The sequence below is a fragment of the Gossypium raimondii genome, chromosome 6 (assembly GCF_025698545.1).
Source record: "Gossypium raimondii isolate GPD5lz chromosome 6, ASM2569854v1, whole genome shotgun sequence".
Classification (NCBI taxonomy): Eukaryota; Viridiplantae; Streptophyta; class Magnoliopsida; order Malvales; family Malvaceae; genus Gossypium; species Gossypium raimondii.
The window spans coordinates 36,224,368-36,244,077 of NC_068570.1; the positions used below are offsets into that span (position 1 = coordinate 36,224,368).

A 19,710-nucleotide genomic window follows, 5' to 3' on the forward strand; every position below is an offset into this window, starting at 1 on the left:
ATACGGTTAGGTTGTTGTAAATCAAAAATATATAGGATTTTTCCTATATAATTCATCACCTTTTACGTAAAATTGTTGTTAAAACCAAGTAATTGTTTAATAAATTAATAAAATATGTGAAAATATGAAATTAGGACATATAAATTATTAAAATGTGATTTTATGTTTTATTATATAGTTTTCATGCATAAAATGACTTATTTTATATTGATTTAAGCATATTATATTTTTAAGCTATGAACTGGGCCATGCACGATTAAGTTAAATAATAAAATATAATGTTATTTTTTAATAATTCATTTAAATATTTCATTAATAAAATTGGGTTTAATTAATTAAGTAAATTGATTAATTAAATTGGTTAAATTAATTCATTTGGTCCTCTGAACTATCTGTTATTTTTGACAGGTTTGAGAGTTTTCTTCTAATTGCAAAACCGTCCAAAGTGGGGACCAAGTCAACCCAATTTTCGGCTTCACATAGCTGATTATAAAAAAAAATTGGTTTAATTATAGAGGGCCCTTGAAGAGTTGAAGAAATTAGAGATTTACCTGAAGATTTGTTGGTGACCGAGTCTTAGTCCTAAGTTGTTGTGGCATTCAAATTGACCAAAAATCAAGCAAAAATCAGCCACATTTCCTCAATTCATGGCCGGCCACTCTTGGAGGAGGTTTCAAAGGATGGACACTCCTAATTTTAGCAAACTAGCTCCCTTGCCTCACCTATAAATAAGAGCTCATTTCTCATCATCCCTCATTCCTCATCTCATCATCTCTCTCAACTATCTTAGCTCTCACACCTATAATCATCCTTGCATAAGGGTTTTAACAAATTAGCCTCCTAAAGAGCCCTTGGTCAGCCACCTTGGAGAACCATCAGCAAATGAGCAACGCAAAGAAGCGAAGGGGCCTCGTTAGTCAAAGTCTTGGGTGACAATCACTTTGAATTGGGTTTAATCTTTCTTTTATTTAATTTAATATAAATTTGTTTGCTATGTATTCTTTGTTCTTGTTTACAGCAATGATAGCTTAATTTTATTTAAGCTAGGATGATTATTTTGATTAAATGATATTTATTTGATTCATGCTTGTAATGTTTGTGCCTCAATCGATCATGTTTTCAATTAAAATCAAGTTTGCATTTCGTTCATACGTGATTGAAATGCACCTGAATTAACTGAGTGATCCTAACCAGACGATGGCTAATGGACGCATAATTGAAATGTGCATGCTCAATTTAGATTCTAACCCAATTAAATTGTAGGTTGCATAAGAACTCTAACCAGGCTCTGTTATCTGCATAGTTTTTAGATTTGTGTGATTAAATTGTTTCAAACCTAACACGTCCCTGTTACCTCACACGAATGCTAAGAAACACTTAGTAAATAAGGATCAGTAAAATGGGTATTTACTAAGTAAACCAAACTCATTAAAGATCGAGTTTCCATGAAATGTTTTTTCGAATATTATTAAGCATGATGATAATATATTAAGTTTAAATAATGTAATTGTCGTAGTTTATTTATGTTATAATTGTTGCAAATTGTGTTAAATTTTACTAAAATCTATTTCATTTATATAGCCTGCATATTAGGATAATTTACATTAGAGATCATTGCATCTAGTTTATACCGCTTCTCAACTATATTTTGTTTTTATTTTTCAAATTGTTAATATAATTTTACAAATTAAGTGACTTAGCATAAATACAATCCTTGTGGAGACGATAACTCGATACTTACTTATTACTTGATAACGACTCTGTACACTTGCACAAACCCGAGCGTTACAAGTTTTTGGCGCCGTTGTCGGGGATTGTCAACTATTGTCATGGTAATTTTTTTCGTGAAATTATTTATTTTCAATTTTATTTATTTCTAACATTACTAACTTATTCTTTTTAATTTTTGTGATTTTTTGTTCAGGTGTTTATTAGCATAGATCGAATTATCAATTTGCTCCCTATAGACCCTAAAATTGAGTGAACTTTCAGACAAAGAAGACGCGAACAAACAACTCAAAGACAAGTCGAGATGGACCTTGGAAATCAGAATCAAGACCAATGTAATGAAGCCGATTATGTACGAAATCTCATCCTCATTGCCGATGATAGGGATCGATGCATCAGACAATATGTTGTGCCGCTTTTCAGTGAGTTAAACCCAGGAATTAGAAGGCCAGATATTGAGGCAACCCAGTTTGAATTGAAACCAGTGATGTTTCAAATGCTACAAACAATGGGCCAATTTAGTGGTATGCCCATGGAAGATACACATCTCCACCTTCGATTGTTTATGAAGGTGAGTGATTAATTCAAGATAGCCGGTTGACTAAAGACGTACAAAGATTGAAGTTGTTTCCGTACTCATTGCGAGATCGAGCATGAGCATGGCTCAATTCATTGCCACCAAGGTCCATATCTACATGGCAAGAATTAGCAGAGAGATTTTTGGTTAAGTATTTTCCATCTAGCAAAAATGCTAAGTTGAGGAACGAGTTCACAACTTTCCAGCAACTAGATGACGAGTCTTTGTATGAGGCTTGGGAGCAATTCAAGGAGTTACTTCGTAAGTGTCCTCATCATGGGATTCCTCATTGTATCCAGTTGGATACATTCTATAATGGTCTCAATGTAAATACAAGATTGATGGTCGATGCTTCTACAAATGGTGCAATTTTGTCTAAGTCTTATAATGAGTCTTATGAGATCATCGAGAGGATCGCGAGTAATAACTATCAATGGCCAACAAATCGAACAGCTTCAAGAAGACGAGTAGCCAGAGTTCATGAAGTTGACTCTCTTACTTCATTATCGGCTCAGGTATCGTCTATTTTCTCTATGTTAAAATAGTTAACCGCTAATAGTACTAATAGCAGCTCAGCCACCAAGTCCGTTTGAAGTAGCTTCCTGTGTGTACTGTGGGGAAAGTCATTTTTTTTAGAATTGTCTATCAAATCCCGAGTTAGTGTACTATGTGGGGAACCAATATCAAAACAAGAGTGGACAAGGTCCCTAGTCCCACTTCTACAATCCTTTATGGCGTAATCATCCTAACTTTTCATAGAGTAACCAAGGAAATGGATCGAACAACAACTTATTGCAACAGAAACCCAACCAATCTCAAGGGTTTAATCAGCAAGCTCCAAAACCACCTCAAGCTGAGGCATCAAACAGTTTGAAGAACTTGTTGAAAGCATACATGGCAAAGAATGACGCTTTGATCCAGAGCCAAGCAGCAACATTGAAAAATTTGGAAAACCAAATGGGTTAGTTAGCTACGGAGTTACGTAATAGACCACAAGGAACCTTGCTGAGCGATACTGAGAATCCAAGGAATTTGGGTTAAGAACATATCAAGTTAGTGGCATTGCGGAGTGGTGAAATTCTAGAACCCAGATTGATTGAAGTCGAAGATAAGCCTGTTGAAAAGAGTCAACTAGATGTTGAAGTTCCTACACCAAAGGAATCAGAATCTGCAAAGTCTGACAAGGTAAACCTTGACCTAGTGAATTCAAATATTTTAACAACTTCTTTGGATGCAGATTTATCTACTCAGAAAAGTTGTCCGGTTCAACCGAAAGTTCCATCACCTCCATATCTACAAAGATTGCAGTAGCACAAGTAGAAACAGGAGGTTCAATTCAAGAAAATTTTCGATGTTCTGAAGTAGTTACACATCAATATTTCGTTGGTGGAGGCCTTAGAACAAATGCCAAATTCTGTAAAGTTTATGAAGGATATACTGTCCAAGAAAAAATAGCTAAGTGAGATGAGACTGTTGCTTTGACAAAGGATGCAGTGCGTTCCTGCAAAACAAACTGCTATCGAAATTGAAAGACCCAGGAAGCTTAACTATACCCTGTAACATTGGTGAATCTTATTATGGTAAAGCTTTGTGTGACTTAGGAGCGAGTATCAACTTAATGCCTAAGTCTATTTTCAAGATGTTAGGGATAGGTGAAGTAAGACCTACAACTGTGACGCTTCAGCTAGCAGATCGATCTTTAGCATATCCTGAAGGAAAGATCGAGGATGTTTTGGTAAGAGTCGATCAATTTATTTTTCCTGTTGATTTCATTATTTTTAGATTTTGAAGTAGATAAGGAAGTAAAAATTATCCTTGGGAGACCTTTCCTAGCCACGGGAGGAACGTTAATTGATGTTCAGAAAGGTGAACTCACCATGCGAGTTCAAGACGAACAGGTAACCTTTAACATTTTTAAAGCAATGAAATTTCCCAATCTAGCAAAGGAGTGCTCAGTTATGGAAGAGATAGAAATCTTGGTTTCTTTGGAAAGCAATTTTGAAGAAGATCCATTGGAGAAAGCTTTATATCTTGACTCTTTGGAGGATGAAGAAGGTGAAGAAAACATGGCTTTGATGAAAGCCAATCCAAGAAATTATATTCAATCCACACGGTTTGAACCGTTGGAGTTGGAAGTAAGAGAATTTTTGCAACCCAAGTTGTCAATCGAAGAACCACCTAAACTCGAACTAAAGGTACTTCCTTCCCATTTGAAATATGTGTATTTAGGTGATTGTTCTACTTTGCCTGTGATTATTTCAGCGGAATTGGCAAAAGATCAAGAGGAGCGATTAATTGTTGTTCTAAAGAAATTTAAGTAAGCAATTGGTTGGAGCATAGCTGTTATTCGAGGTATAAACCCTTCATTTTGCATGCATAAAATCATTTTAGAAGAAGGTGAAAGAGCTCGAATTGATGGGCAAAGGAAGCTCAATCATATTATGAAAGAATTTGTGAGAAAGGAAGTGATCAAATGGTTAGATGCAGGAATCATCTATCCTATTTCAGATAGTTTGTGGGTAAGTCCGGTGCAGTGTGTACCGAAGAAAGGTGGAATCAAGATTATTGAAAATGAGCATAACGAGTTAATTCCAACGAGAACTGTTACCGGTTGGAGAATTTGTATTGATTATAGAAAGCTGAACAAAGCCACTCGGAAGGACCATTTTTCGTTGCCTTTTATGGATCAGATGTTAGATCGATTGGCAGGTAATGAATTCTACTATTCTTTAGATGGCTATTTGGGATATAACCAAATAGTTGTAGCCCCGGAGGACCAACATCAAATAACCTTTACTTGTCTGTATGGTACATTTGCTTCTAGGCGAATGCCTTTTGCTTTATGCAATGCACCTACAACTTTTCAATGATGCATGATGGCAATATCTACTGATATGGTCAAAAATTTCGTCGAGGTTTTCATGGATGATTTTTCTGTTTTTGGTAACACTTATGATATCTGTTTGAGTAATTTGGCTAAGGTACTGAAGAGATGAGAATAGACAAATCCTGTCCCTAATTAGGAAAAATGTCATTTTATGGTCAATGAAGGAATTTTCTTAGGTCACAAGATCTCAAAGAAAGAAATTGAAGTTGACAAAGCAAAGGTGGACGTAATTGAAAGATTACCAAGCCTAATTAATGTGAAAGGAGTCAAAAGTTTCTTAGGCCATGCCGGTTTTTACCGAAGGTTTATCAAGGATTTCTCAAAAATTTCTAAGCCGCTGTGTTTGTTGTTAGAGAAAGATACAGTGTTCAATTTCAACAAAGCATGTTTGGAAGCTTTTAAAGATCTAAAGAATCGATTAATTACAGCCCCAATAATCGTTACACCTGATTGGAACTCACCTTTTGAGTTGATGTCCAATGCAAGTGATTATGCTGTTAGAGCTGTGATGGGTCAAAGAAGAAATAAAGTATTCCACCCCATTTACTATGCAAGTAGAACCTTGACGTGAGCCCAACTCAATTGTATGATAACTTAAAAGGAACTATTTGCTATAGTTTTTTATTTTGACAAATTTCGTTCATATCTTATAGGTACCAAAGTTACAATATTTACTGACCATGCGGCCATTAAATACTTGCTCATGAAGAAAGATGCAAAATCAAGGCTAATTCATTGGAGACTTTACTCCATGAATTTTACCATGAGATCCAAGACAGAAAAGGTGTCAAAAATCAAGTAGCTGATCATCTTTTGAGGTTGGAGCAAGATAAGGTAACCCAGTTTGGTGTGCCTATCAACGAGAATTTCCAAGATGAGCACTTATTTGAGGTAAGTCAAATTCATGAAATACCCTGGTTTACTGATTTTGCCAATTATCTTTCATGTGGAATAATTCCTCGAGAAATGACATACCAACAAAGGAAGAAATTCCTTCATGATAGTCAGTATTATTTTTGAGAGGATCCGTTTTTGTTTAAACAGTGTGCAGATAATATAATCTGAAAGTGTGTAGCTGAAAGTGAGATTGCTGAGATCTTATATCATTGCCATTCATCTCCAAGTGGGGGACACTTTGGTGGTTCACGTACTGCAGAAAAGATTTTGCTAGCAGGTTTCTTTTGGCCTACACTATTTAAAGATGCTTACACTTATGTGAAGAACTGTGATAAGTGCCAAAGAACCAAAAATATATCAAGGAGGAATGAGATGCCCTTGGCAAACATTTTGGTGATTTAATTGTTCGACGTATGGGGCATTGACTTTTTAGGCCCATTTCCTTCTTCATATGGGAACAAATACATCTTAGGTGCTGTGGACTATGTATCCAAGTGGGTTGAAGCTGAAGCATACCCTACAAATAATGCTAAGGTAGTCATGCGATTCCTACATAAGCGTGTGTTTACACGATTTGGGACACCAAGAGCTATTATTAGTGATGAAGGTTCTCACTTTGTGAACAAATGGCTTAAGTGGTTGCTGTAAGAGTATGCCCAAAGATCAATCATAAGATGGTTGGAATAACATGCTTGATTTACCATGTTTATTAATATAAGGCGTTGCCATTATTATTTCAGTTTCTGTTCTGTGTGTATAAATAAACTGTTTTACAATAATGTCCTGAGAATAATATGATTATTCTTAAAAGATCCTTAGTCAAGTATTATTATTGACTAGGACAACAATAATGCATTAAGACTAACATGTAGTTGATTGATGATAAAGAGTTGTCATTGATATGGAGTGTAAAATCAATGCATGAATATGTGTGTTAGTGAACAACATATTGGACTGACCCTCTATGAGTATGTTTCTTGGATTATTATGTAATTGTCACAACATTACTCATAGTGATTAATATGTATATGATCCTCATACTTGAGATCATCATTATCCCAACATCGTGAGTTGTATATTTTGATACAGTCAGACGTACACCGTAACTAGTTGTTCTATAAATGCTGATGTTGTATATACCACAACCTATGTAGAGGGGTATGGTTGATCAATATAGGATAAGCCCCTCCTACATAATGAGAGTAATATCTTAGGCCACTTGATTGAGTGAGACTAGAAATGTATGGCCATGCTAAAATAAGTTGATATGAGATGTCATACTTATTTATATATCATAGTCTACTCAAGATATCAAGGAACATGAGATGGACTATGCAAGTCTGACTATTCCATGACTTGTGTCCATTCCAGAGATAAAGGACTTAACGATTAATGCATGAAAAGTTAATCACAAAAAGGTTATGTCGAATCATGACTTCTTGTAACTTAGGTAGCAATGATGCATTGCTAGATGCCACTCATTGTTTGTAACATTAGAATCATTCTAGTAGTACTGCTAATGTTACAAGAACCTACAGGGTCACACCCTATGGTTGAAATGAACGGAATAAAACATAGTTGGTATTGTGTTTGGTTGTCACATAAATTAAATTAATTATAGAATTAATTTAATTGGGCAATCAAATATTGAACATATTATATGTACAAGGATGTTGTACACATAGTGAGAACATAGCTCTATTAATATATGAATTTGGTTCATATATAAATTTAAATAAATATAGTTTACCGAAATCCTTGTTATAATTAATGTAATTATAATTTTCGGTTAAAAACATTATTATATTTATTTATTTTTAATTATGATTGTTATGTTCGGATAAAAATTTTATGAATTATGATTCATTATATATATACCAATTATAAAAGGGTGATACATAGAGAGTTTTCAAAAACCCTAAAAAAAAGGAAAACTTGAAAACTTTGTTTGTGAGGTCTAGCAGCTGTCAAGCAAAGAATTCTCTAAAAAGTAGTTTTGGAGATTTCTTTCGTTCATTGTCAAACTGAGTGGATTACGTAGAGGTCGGAATCATAAAAGGTTGCGGCTTAGTTTGGTAGTAGATCAGAATTCTCGTTGCTGAGGCGTCGTTGTCTACTCATATTGAAGTTTCAGTAATTTCAAAACCATTATTTCATCCCGATTCGTTCCTCGCACATGGATCCATGGGTTGAATCGCCGAAATTATTTTTTTATTAATTTTTTTTGCACCATGAGGGTACCGGTGATCCTACAGTTGCTTGACAAATATGATGTAAAGCACAAGATTGCTACTGCCTATCACCCCCAGTCTAATGGACAAGTTGAAAGAGTGAACTGTGAAATCAAAGGTATCCTTGAAATGGTAGTACACCCTAACAAAAAGATTGGTCTCGAAGGCTCGATGACTCATTATAGGCCTATCGAACAGCATTCAAGACTCCTTATTGGTTAGTCTTTGGAAAGGCATGTCATTTGCCATTAGAATTGGAGAATAAAGCTCACTGGGCTTTGAAGTAGTTAAATTTTGATCTTAAGCATGCCGGTGAGAGAAGGATGTTACAACTTGATGAGTTGGAAGAGCTGAGGTTGTTTTCCTATTAGAATGCCAAAATGTGTAAAAAAAAGATCAAATAGATGGTGTGATAATCATATACAACCTCATGAGTTAAAAGAAGGTCAGAAGGTGTTGTTGTTTAATTCAAGGCTGAAGTTATTTCTTGGGAAGCTAAAATCCCGATGGAAAGGACCTTATACCATCCACCGAGTTTATCCTTATCGAGCTATTGAATTGCACAACAATTACAGAGGTACGTTTAAAGCTAATGGTCAAGGTCTCAAACACTACTGGGATGGTGAAGTTAAGCGAGTTGAATCTTCGTTCAAATTAACAAACCCTTGATTTTTCATAAACTCGTCTTGTAAATAAATAAATAATTAGAATTTATTTTCTTAAATTAAGTACATTTAATTAATTTTGTCTAAGGACATTGGAACTTAAGCGGGACCGCTGTGACCCCTCCAACCTTTCCTGGGAATTAATTTAATGTAATTTGTTAAGAAGAAATCTTCTAATTAGGATTTAAAATGTTTTTTTCTCTAGTTTAATTTATTTTTTAAATTTTTAATTTTATTGTTAATAAAGAGGGTCAATTTTGGCCCTAGTACTAATCAATTTTCTTTTAAGATATAGTTTAAGTTTGAGGCCCAAGTTAACAAAAAGGAGGGAACAATTTAACCCTTACTGTCAAACCCATTACTTGTCCCCAAGTAACTTTAATTTAGCAAAATTTTTGCTACATGTTGTCCTAATTTTTCCCTATATAAACCATTTTCCATTCTACTAAATTTTCATATCCCTCAAAGTAAGTTGCTTACACCCTAAAATTCTTTAAAATCTCTCTTTTTGTGCCGCTAGTCTCAAATCCTGAAAGGAATCTCTAGCCCTTTTCTTTTCTTTGGCCACAACTCCTTTGCCGCCGCAATGTTTGTCGAAGCAAGATCCACCCTCTTTTACCGATTTCTCTTTTGCCTCTGCAAGCAAAAACTTTGCCGAATTTTTGAGAAAATACCGTTTGTCGTAAAAGAACTAGATCGTCAAAAACTACTCTGAAAAACCCAATTTTGATCGATGAAGAAGTGAAAGAGCGATTTGATTCAATCTTTAAGCATCAACCTATGATGCTGGAAAAAGGTTTTAACCTGAAAAGAAATGATGTGATGGTTGTCCCTGTGCCGATTAGAAAGATAATCAATGCTATCAAGTGGGAACGATTCTGTGATGCTCGTTCACTTCCCGATGTTGAACTAGTTCGAGAATTCTATGCTAGTTTGAGTACACAAGATGCTACTGAAGTCATCGTTCGAAAGAAAAAGGTATCTCTTACTTCTAAGTCCATCAATGATTTGTTTAATTTACCTGATGTTGAGGAAGATGAGTACTACCCTATGATGAACAATATCAATTGGGATTTTCTTTAACAAGTGCTTGATGTTGTGACAAATCCGGGATCCCAATGGATTATAAGAAAGTATGGGAGCAATTCTTGTCGAAGAGACTATTTAAAACTAGTAGCAAAGGTATGGTTTTATTTTGTTTGCTACAATTTTTTCCCTATCTCACATAGTTCCACCATTTCGATGTTACGAATGCTCTTGTTATATGCAATTTTGACAGAAAAGTCCATTAATGTTGGGAAAATTATCCTCAAGGAACTTCATGATTGTGCTAAAAAAAAGGCAGGAAGTGCTTATTTCCCATCATTAATCACTTCACTTTGCTTAAGGTCCCATGTTAAAACACAAGCAAATCTGAAGGGGAAATATGTCCAAGGGTGCATCACAAGTCATGATCTTGAAAGGTTAATAGAGAGAGTGCATGAACTGAACCAAGGCGGGTAAGAGGAACCAACTAAGCCAGAAACCAAAGAGTTAACAAATAAAACTAAAATTGAAGCTGATTCAGTTACAGACACTAAAGAAGAAGAATTTGATAAGGAACCAAATAGTCATCAACCAGCTGAAGGAGCTGAAAACTCTACACCATGGGTTGCGCTAGAAGAAGAACCAGTCAGCTCTAAGTATTGAACCAGAATTTACGACTTCAGTGTCGACTCCTGCAAGTACTTCAAAGAAATTGGAGCTGTCAAATTTGATGGATATGTGCAAGTTCATGCATAATCAACAACAAACTTACTGGAAATATGCAAAAATTAGGGATGATTCAATTCGAAATACTTTTAAGAATATCTCTAACACTTTTTTTCCTGAGTTCCCAGATGCTATCTTTGAGACATGGATGGAAGATACTGATGATGCAAGTAGAGATGGAACTAAAGAAGGCAAGGGGAATGAGTCAGAAAAATAAAAGGGGGGATTCTTGTCTTGTTATTTATTTAATTGTTTTTTAGGTCTTTAGGAATTTATTTCGTTAGTAATTAGGATTTAATCTTTGCAAAATAAAACATAGCAAGCATGAATAAATACTTCTTTAGAAAGAAAAAGACTAAGTGATGTGGCAATGGGAATGAACATATCTAGGATTGGGTTATTAGGAAAGACTTGGTATTTAAGCAGTCTTAATGACTCACCTCTCTTTCTTTACAACCTTACCTGGTGTTCAATTTTCATTCATTACTTTGTTCTTGCAATGAGTACATTGCTTCTTTATAAAGGGGGGTAAGGTAAATAAATTGCTCAAATTTTAAAATTTTCAAGTATGTTTCAATCATTTCTTTCACAAGTATGGTTTAATAAATGAATGTTTAGAGAAATTCTTTTTAATAAGATAGCTTGTATGCAAGTATGAATGATGATTTTATCTGAGTGATTGTATGTTATCATGAAGAATTGAATGTTTTTATGATCTTAGTCTTTTTCTCTTGAGATCAGACATGCATGAAGGTTTATATCTTTAGAATTGACTTAGTAACTTTCTTGAAGCGAAATTCTAAGGGACATAAAAATCTAAAATGATATAGGCACCATTTTTCTTTGGACCGTTTGAGCCTTTTCAAGCCCACCTTATGATATTAGACCCTTGAAACTACAATTTTGAGCTTTTTTGAAATGAACCTACATTATAAGCCGGTTACCATCTTTTTAAAATTATCCTAATTTTGTGCACCTATCTTAACTTAAGTGTCTTGGGAATCAACATTTGAGGAAATTTTTCATTAACATGTATGTGCTCATGTTAAAAAAAAACATCACAAAGACAAAGAAAGAGCGAAGAAAAGTTCACCTAGTCTTCAAAAAGGAAAAATATATGAGTTTGAGTTCAAAATAATTTTTGGGGTGTTCCAAAGGTTCACTTGAAGAAAAAGGTTAAATTTCGAGAAATGTAGGACAAGTTAAAGGTTAAGATTTTTGAAATCGAAATGTCCCATCTCTTAAAATTCCTACCTTTAAACCAAGCCCCATTACAACCTTATAAAAGACCTATTGATTTGATGATTATGTCACCTACATTAGTGGAGAAGAAGTATTAAGTTCAACATATAAAGATCATAAATAAGTCTTATGATTGTTTGCTTGATTGATGAGAAAATGTGTTGAATGAAGAATATTATCTATGGTTGTGACATACATGCAAACTATGATTCATGTTGGCATATCTTGAAACTTAGAATAAAATTTTCAAAATGTTTGTATATGAGTTACTTGTTAATAAAGAAGATCTATGAGCATGAATTTGTTGATGCATGATTATGAGACGAAGATTGATGCTACTTACACTCTTAGCAAAATTTGCCTTAGCAGGACCTTGTGTTGTGCATGAATATTACTTGGGACGAGCAATGATTTAAGTTTGGGGGTGTGTAAATGGAAAAATATATAAGATTTTTCCTATATAATTCATCACCTTTTTACTTAAAATTGTTGTTAAAACCAAGTAATTGTTTAATAAATTAATGAAATATGTGCAAATATGAAATTAGGACATAGAAATTATTAAAATGTGATTTTATGTTTTATTATATAGTTTTCATGCATAAAATGGCTTATTTTATATTGATTTAAGCATATTATATTTTTAAGCTATGATGTGGGCCATGCATGATTAAAATAAATAATAAAATATTATATTATATTATATTTTAATAATTCATTTTAAATATTTCATTAATAAAACTGGGTTTAATTAATTAAGTAAATTGATTAATTAAAGTGGTTAAATTAATTCATTTGGTCCTCTAAACTATCTGCTATTTTTGACAGGTCTGAAAGTTTTCTTCTAATTGCAAAACCGTCCAAAGTGGGGACCAAGTCAACCGAATTTTCAGCTGCACATGGCTGATTATAAACCAATTTTTGGTTTAATTATACAAGGCCCTTGAAGAGTTGAAGAAATTAGAGATTTACCTGAAGATTTGTTGGAGACCGAGTCTTAGTCCTGAGTTGTTGTGGCATTCAAATTGACCAAAAATCAATGAAAAATTAGCCACATTTCCTCAATTCATGGCCAGCCACTCTTGGAGGAGGTTTCAAATGATGGACACTCCTAATTTTATCAAACTAGCTCCCTTACCTCACCTATAAATAAGAGCTCATTTCTCATCATCCATTATCCCTCATCTCATCATCCCTCTCATCTTTCATCCTCTCCCTCAACTCTCTTAGCTCTCATGCCTATAATCATCATTGCATAAGGATTTTAGAAAATTAGCCTCTTAAAGAGCCCTTGGTCAGCCACCTTGGAGAACCATCAGCAAAGGAGCAACGCAAAGAAGCGAAAGGGCCTCATCAGTTAGAGTCTTGGGTGACAGCCACTCTGGATTGGGTTTAATCTTTCTTTTCTTTAATTTAATATAAAGTTGTTTGCTATGTGTTCTTTGTTCTTGTTTACAACAATGATTGCTTAATTTTATTTAAGCTAGGATGATTATTTTGATTAAATAATATTTATTTGATTCATGCTTATAATGTTTGTGCCTTAATCGATCATGTTTTCAATTAAAATCAAGTCTGTATTTCGTTCATACATGATTGAAATGTACCTGAATTAGCTTAGCGATCCTAACCAATAATTGAAATGTGCATGCTCAATTTAGATCCTAACCCGATTAAATTGTAGGTTGCATAACAACCCTAACCAGGCTCTGTTATCTGCATAGTTTTTAGATTTGTGTGATTAAATTGTTTCAAACCTAACACGCCTCTGTTACCTCACACAAATGCTATGAAACCCTTAGTAAATAAGGATCAGTAAAATGGGTATTTACTAAGTAAAGGATTCCGAAAGGACCTAATTTGGTTTCCAAACTCATGAAAGATCGAGTTGTCATGGAATGTTTTTCGAATATTATTTGGCATGATGATAATAAATTAAGTTCAATTAAAGTAATTGCCCTAGTTTGTTTATGTTATAATTGTTGCAAATTCTGTTAAATTTTGCTAAAATCTATTTTATTCATATAGTCTGCATATTAGGATAATTTACATCAGGGGTCATTGCATCTAGTTTATACCACTTCTCAACTATATTTTGTTTTTTTCATATTGTTAATATAATTTTACAAATTAAGTGACTTAGCACAAATACAATCCCTGTGGAGACGATAACTCGATACTTACTTATTACTTGATAACAACTGTGTACACTTGCACAAACCCGAGCGTTACAGTTGCCTGGACAGAAGTTGGGTAATATAAGTGAGTGTTAATTGATATACTCGTGTGAACTAGAAAAAATTATTTCTGCTACTATAATTATTACTCCTAACTAGTCAAAACCTTTTATTATAATGTGTGATGCTAGTGACTATTCTGTAAAGGCAATGCTGATACAAGAACAGAATAACCTATTTGGAGCTATTCATTATGCAAGTAAAACACTCAATTCGGCATAGTGTAATTACACTACAACTGAAAAGGAAATGCTTGCAATCGTGTTTTCCTGTGAAAAATTCTGACCGTATTTGATGGCAAATAGAGTTTATGTGTACACCGATCATTTAACTTTGAAATATGTTATGAAGAAAAAGGAAACGAAGGCTAGGTTAATGAGGTGGGTGTTACTGCTTCAAGAATTTGATTTATGGATAATGGATAGAAAAGGAACAGAAAATCAAATTCCAAACTATTTATCCATAAGAGAGAATGACACAGAATAACTGAAATCTAAAGAAATAAAAGAAACTTTTGTTGACGCACAGTTGTTCAGGGTGGATATCCACAAAGCAAGGTTCAACAATAATTGTGCCCCATGGTACATTGGTTATGTAAACTATATTTCTAGGGGCGTCTTTCCACCAAAATTGTCATGAAAACAAAAGAAAGGGATCATGCATGAAGCAAAAAATTACATATGGGAGGATCTGTATGTTTTCCGACAGTGTGCTAACCAGTTTGTAAGAAGATGTGTAGCCAAAGGATAAGTAGTTGATATTCTATTGGGATGTCACACATCCCCCTGTGGAGGACATTTTGGAGGAAAAAATAGCTTAAAAAATACTTCAATCGGGATTCTACTAGCCAACCATGAACAAGGACGCATACGAGTTTGTGCAAAAGTGTGACAGATATCAAAGAATTGGGAGTATATCAATAAGGGATGAAATGCCACAAATGGGGATACTGGAGATAGAGGTATTCGATGTTTGGGGGATTAACTTCACAAGGCCATTCCCAAGTTCTTTTGGGAATCCTTACACTCTATTAGTTGTTGACTATGTTTGAAAATGGGTCGAGGTTGTGGCTCTACCCATTAACTACACGAAATTAGTATTTAAGTTCTTGCAAAAAAAATATCTTTGCCAGATTTGGAGCCCTACGCGAATTGGTAAGTGACGAATGATCTCATTTTTGTAATAAATAGTTCAATGCTGCTTTGGCCAAGTACAAGGTACGACACCGAATGAGAACAGCATACCATCCCCAAGCTAATGGTCAAGCAGAGGACTTTAACCATGAGATTAAACAAATTTTAGAAAAAATGGTGAACCTAAATAGTAAAGATTCGTCAGCAAGATTGGATGATGCATTATGGGCTTACAGGACAGCATATAAGATGTCGTTAGGTATGTCTCCCTACAAGTTAGTGTTTGGAAAAAAATTCATTTACCAATTGAACTGGAGAAAAAAGCATATTGGGCGACAAAAGAACTAAATTTATATCTAGAATTTGTGAAGAAAGAAAGATTATTTCAATTACAAGAGTTGGAAGAATTTCATTTTATCGCTTATGAGAACGCCAAGATTTACAAAGAAAGAAACAAACTTCAACATGATGCAAGAATTCGGAGACGAGAATTCTTACTCGGGAAAAAAGTTTTATTATTCAATTCAAGATGTACACCATAAACCAAGCAACGCCTCACGAAGCAGTAGAACTCAATGGAAAAGAGGGGCAATATTTCCTCGTAAACGGGCAACGTGTAAAACATTCTTTTGGAAGAACGATGAATATAGTTGTCGACACACAGTTTCTTCAATGCAAACCTATATGGATTTCAGGAGGAACTAAAGGGATAAATGAAAAGTATGACAATGAAGAAGGTGATGAAAGTAAGGATTCTGAGACACAAAAGGGACACATTCGGACATGGCTCATATGTCGTGACACCATAACCTTATGTTGCAACATCAAACATTCTTCAAAATAGGTAAATTGTCCTTGTTTTCACGACACCGCTAAAGGATGTCGCGACACCACTGCGTAAATTCTACTATCTGTGTTTAAACTAACCATTGATGTTTGTTTTGTTTAGTTTTATTAGGATTATAAGTTTTTAACCGTCTACAAAGTAGGATTGAATTATAACTCTTTGTTATGCTGTTATTTTCTTTATAAAAAGAATACTCTACATCTACAACCTATGAAAAACTCATTAGTTTTTTTGTGAAAAGGTCATTAATTTTTAGAATAGAAGATTACAGTAGAAGAGTAGATATGAAGAATGTCAAGTTTTTTGTGAAAGCGTTTCAAGTCCATCTATTGAATTCGAGGAGAGTGACATAGATAAATACCTACAACAGTTATAGCCTTATACTTTTATTCAAGAACAAGGTTTCAATCCTTTAATAAGGAATTATAAAGGCATATATGAAGTCGCAGCAAAAAAGGGGTGGACTAACTTTTGTTTGTCGCCCGAAGAACCCATAATAATTTTTATAGTGCAAGAATTCTATCTAATACTAAAAGAGAGGGAAGCAAAAAGACCATTCTATGATATGCAATCTCCTATCAAGGTTAGAGGGGTTAATGTCCTGGTAACCGAAAGAAGTATCTATCAATTTTATGATGCACTGTTTTATTATCCCAATTACCTGTATAAAATAGATCTTAATAAGTTCAAAAATGTCGATATAGAGGATATATTGATATTTTTTGCAGAAGGAAAAGATATATGGACATATCGAAAGGGCACAACAATACCAAAAACATTCAACCAAGTGTTAATGAAACCAAAAGCCAAAATTTGGATGAAGTTCGTGTGCTAAAAAATTTGGGCGACGACTGACGTGTCTAACATCAATCCAATCCATGCTATTATAACATATGGAATATTGCAAAAGAAGCAAATATGTATTGGTACATGGATATATAGGAATATGGTTGAATGCGCAAGAAATCTGGAAAAAAAGAATATTTTTCCCCATCTAATAACAGAACTATGTAAGAAAGCAAAAGTACCTATAGAGTGAATGGATAAAACAATGAATCCTCCCAAGAAACTACTCGGAGATGATGTTTATAAACAGTTTGTCATATTGTAGAAAAAGAAAAAGGAGGAAAGGAGGAGAAGAGGACTTCAAGAAGATGATGAATAGATCAAACTAATGTATTAGTTTTATTTCAGTAGATAGCGTTAGGAAATTTAAATCAGTTTTTTTGGTATTTTATTTGTTTTCATTAATTTTGGGAATTGTAAGTTGTTATGATTAATGAACTAAAATTATTTATAAAATACCCCTGCCAAATAGATGCACAACAATTAGAGTTGTCAACAAGCAATGGAGGAAACACCTACCAATAGCCAATGGAACTATCATGATCAATCGAGTAAGTTCTTTCCTTACCTTTTTAGGGGCTATACATTGTGGACAATATGTTATCTAAAGTGTGGGGGTGACATAGAAAATTTGTTTTAAATTTTTATGTGTTTCTTTGGTTTTTCTTGTCATTTGTGTGCTTGAACTTGTAGAAATGCAAGTGATTGGTTAGGACCATGTACATAGGTTGCTTGTATTTACAATAAATTTTGCATGAGGATAGGTGATTTTAAATGCTTGATTATTAGGCTATTAAGTTCTATTTATTACATTGTAAATAGGCATTCAAGCAATTTAATGTACCAAATGATATAAAGAATACAAAGAAACGAGAATGCTAGTATGAATGATAAATTGTTGAATTTGTGGTTGTTTGGTTGATTAGAGTTGTCAATAATGTGATACCTAGGGATGACCTAAGGCATTGTTTGGAATATACCTAGAGCCAAAAAGCTAACCCTATTATTTATCTTTAGTACATATTTTTGAGCCATAAATCACTTCTTGATGAACCTTTATACAAAACCCAAGCCAAAATATAAATTTGTACTTTTCCCTTTTCGTTGGTCCTGAACTGCACAACTATAGACGTCTGGAATGACGAAAATGTGCAATTGTACACAATCGCAACAAGTAATAAAGTGACAAGTAAATGTCAAGTTATCGTACCCACAGGGACTGTAAAAAAAGAATATTTATGAAATTAATGTTAAAACACTTTGGTGATGGAAAATATTTTGGTTTAAAGATTACTAAAAACTAAGGGTTAAAAACTAAGTAAGAAAAATAAAAAGGTTCTAATGCATGATTTCAAATAAGGTTTAATCAAGATGATATAATTGTGTTGAATTAATTACATTCCTTTAACTTAGAGTTATTAAACTTATGTTTATACTACTACGAATAAATTCAATGCAACTCGGTAATTTGCTAACTACTACTCATACATACTTATTAAATTAATCAATCTCTTGAACATTTTTCAATGTCAATCCAAGCGATTAATCAATCTTCACAAGCATATAAAAGAGCAAGTGAGGTAACAGAGTATTTCTACCTTGAAACAGTTTAATCACAATAATGTTGCAAGTTATGCAAGGCATATGTATCGCCAAATACAATGCTAAATTAACTTCAGCTACCTTAGAAGAATAACATACGCTGATTAAGTATTGTGTCGATTAATTACAATTTCAATACAATTTAATAATTAATTTATTAGTTATTTAACAATTAATATTGCAAGAATAACTTAGGCATGATTTTACTTAATTAAGCATCTTACCGAGGCCTATAACAGCACAAACACAATTTCAATAATTCAAGAAGGCAAAATATAATCAACCCAACAAGGATTAAATTCAAGCTAGATTGATTAAAATAACCATTTCAATAGCATAAATGTTCATAAACATGTTTGTCAAAACAACAACGAAATTTAAAGAGATAGGGAACAAGAAGCAAATCTGGTGTTTCTCCGTAGCTTGACTGATTTCTCTGTTCTTCGTTCTCTATTGTCCTTGGATATCGAGGTGGATTATGAAAAATTTAATTGCTTCTAAATAGTGGCTGATGAGGACCTCTTTCCCAAGAGAAGATATCGGCACTTGAACAAAAGGGGAAATTGGAAGGAAAAGTTTAGAGAAAGTGAGAGAAGAGAAAAGTGAATGAGAGTGTGAGGGATGAATTGAATGATCAGCAAGGGGTGGCTTCTATAGCTGATTGTGCCTTTAAAAAATATCAAATTCCATCAGCCAAAGAGACCCCCCTTGGCTGGCGACACACATGGCAAAGTTGAGTGAGTCAACTTTGCTAAAAATAGCCTGGGGCAAATCCATAAAGCCACATTTTTTGGAAGGGTTTGAATGCAAGGTTGAAAGTTCTACAAGGGATTCTTTGCAAGCTTATTTAGTCAGCTAAAATTTTGATTTGGGTCAGCATATGGACGGTTCTAGGCAGCCCAATTGGTGGCTGGTTCGGTTCACTAGATTCGGTTCAACCAAAGCAGTTCAACAGGACCCTTTTTTTCCATAATTAATTAATAATAATTTATTTAGCCCAAATTAAGTTAGGAATAAATTAAAATTAATTATATTATGAATTAACACACATTTTTTGGTCATCTTA

At 33.9% G+C, this 19,710-nt stretch overlaps 1 non-coding gene across 1 annotated transcript; it reads right to left on the bottom strand.

The window, feature by feature from the left end:
• Window positions 1-2,481: 2,481 nt before the first annotated feature.
• Window positions 2,482-2,588, bottom strand: LOC128042002 (small nucleolar RNA R71). Its single transcript, XR_008197210.1, has one exon. It is a non-coding gene; the product is annotated as a small nucleolar RNA R71 (small nucleolar RNA).
• Window positions 2,589-19,710: the final 17,122 nt, after the last annotated feature.